The following is a 2,443-nucleotide window of genomic DNA, read 5'->3' on the forward strand; positions in this document are numbered from 1 at the left end:
AATGTACATAATTAATTATAGTGGGAACCGTTCATGCAGAATACTGTCTTGTATGGGGCACATATTGGTGACGCACATGATACCTCGCGCGATTGGCCTACAGCGCCATCTTTAGAAGCACATATGCTGCTGACGAGGTCGGTTGTGCTGTCTCTCGCTCTTCAAATGAGAGCGCTGGTAAGGACATTCCTCCAAGTGTAAATGATGTCATCGATTAATTTCATGAAATAAATAATGCTTAAGTGTAATGTAAGACTGTGATGTCATCAAATTTAATGCAATGAATTGCATTTTGAACATTTTACCGAGATTTGGTTTTGCTTACTAGCTTTCTCCATGCTGTACGGGCAGACTGAAGGGGAGAGAAGGTGTATCCCAAAAAAAGTTTAATTGTGCTCTGTGTGTTTCTGCAGGTATGTTCGTTGTTTATTGTGTTCATACATTGAGAAATGTTTGAAATGTGTTTATGAAGTTTATATGAGTTTGATAAATCCAAAAAAAGAGTGAGGTCTGTATTCAAACGTGATGTTGTCAAAATTGATATATTTTTGTGTGTAAAATGTCATTTCTGACATTTTTCCCCATTTAATTTATTCACTGTTATGGATAAGTGGTGAGGAATCTATATTTTAGATTATTTCATATGCCATATAATGATGACATGTATTTTATGATTTATTTAATTTTCTTTTTTCTTTTTTGATGTCTTATGTTTTGTAACTGTTAATTGAGTAAATTAAGATCTTTAGAAGCACATATGCTGCTGACGAGGTCGGTTGTGCTGTCTCTCGCTCTTCAAATGAGAGCGCTGCTTTCTCCATGCTGTACGGGCAGACTGAAGGGGAGAGAAGGTGTATCCCAAAAAAAGTTTAATTGTGCTCTGTGTGTTTCTGCAGACCTGCTTTTTGCAGAATAAAACATCCTGAGACCTCCTCCAGCCGCATTGTCTTCATTGAGAACAACAAAACACAACCAGAGTAAACCTGTTACATAAAATGGTGCCGTGACCTACTGGATCAACTGGATCAGCCGCAGCCGATCGCCGGAGTTGTTCAACGTGCTCGTGGTGTCTGAATGCTGCATGTTGAGACTGAGGAATCGATTTCACCACTGTTCTGGTAACTAAAAAAAGGGACAAGACCTTTTCTGCGGACTGACACTTTGAACTGTATTTAATTTTTTTTTAAATTTTTTTTATCATCATACTTATCAGACATTCTCTGAGGGTTGTTTTCTTGTGTATTTAGTCTACCACTATTGTAAGAGTACACTATGGCTGGGGTAAGGAAAGACTTTGATATGACGACACCATATCTGGGTAGAGGCAGAGGGTTGTTGGGTGTAGAAAAACCTGTTGTTGGTAAACCTAGAGTGTTAGTTTATAGTCCTCAATTACATGATACCCTACCAGACCAACCTATTGGGCCGACTGCTTCTACTCCTAGTGACGCAAATGATAATGTTGCACAGCAGTTACGTGAACTCATTGGAGAATTAGGCAGTCAAATAGGGGATTCCATCGTCACCAGGCTATTAAGTAGTCAAAGCCCAGTCACCCCCTCCAGTTCAGTCCCATTCAGTTCTGTTGCACCTGAACCCTCTAACGCAGGGCGAAATCTTACTAATGTTAGCCTCATAGTTAAGCCTGATGTCAAAGAACCCCCAATGTTTAGAGGAGATGGAACGGACAAATACACAGTTCTAGAATGGATTGAGTTAATGGAATTGTATCTCCACAAAGCAGATTGCTCTGACAAAGATCAGGTAGATGAGGTACTGAGCCACCTGCTAGGCAGGGCCCGGAGTATCGTAAAGGTTAGACTCAAAAGCAGCCCTGATGAAGCCATCTCCCCTGAAACCATCTATGATGTGTTAAGACGGTACTTCAGTGAAAGCCCTGGATCATGTCAACCGCTAGCTGACTTTTATGCAACACAACCCAAAGTTAACGAGTGCCCTGTTGATTACTGGGTCAGATTAAATGCAGCTGCTGAGTTGGCAGACAGCCATTTGCAGAAACAAGGTGAAAAGATGAAAAACATGAGTTCTGAAATTGCTATGATGTTCATCAGAAACTGTTCAGAACCGAATCTCTCTAGTATGTTTAGGTGTAAGCCCATCAGTAAATGGTCAGTCACGGAAATCCAGGAGGCCATTGATGAACACCAGAGAGAAGTCCAGTCTAAAAAACTGTCTGCTGTAACACATGACGTTAACACTGTCCAAGTTGCAGCAGCTAAAGTATCAACTGTCCCCATCAATGTCACCAATCAATATAGTATGAAGGCAGATGCACCTGTTTACGTCCCTGACACTCCTTTGAAGGCTGCTGACCCTGCAACTTCAGAAGCTGGCACTTTAGAGCGTGTTTTAAGTATGCTGGAAAGGGTTTTGGAGCGTACCAGTCAGAATGCTCCCGTCTCACAGCCGAGAACAACTCAGT

At 41.3% G+C, this 2,443-nt stretch overlaps 1 long non-coding RNA gene across 1 annotated transcript; it reads left to right on the top strand.

The window, feature by feature from the left end:
- Positions 1 to 1,161, top strand: LOC113105494 (uncharacterized). Its single transcript, XR_003292370.1, has 3 exons — positions 1 to 177; positions 329 to 413; positions 897 to 1,161. It is a non-coding gene; the product is annotated as an uncharacterized LOC113105494 (long non-coding RNA).
- Positions 1,162 to 2,443: the final 1,282 nt, after the last annotated feature.

Source organism: Carassius auratus, chromosome 7, assembly GCF_003368295.1.
Source record: "Carassius auratus strain Wakin chromosome 7, ASM336829v1, whole genome shotgun sequence".
Classification (NCBI taxonomy): domain Eukaryota; kingdom Metazoa; phylum Chordata; class Actinopteri; order Cypriniformes; family Cyprinidae; genus Carassius; species Carassius auratus.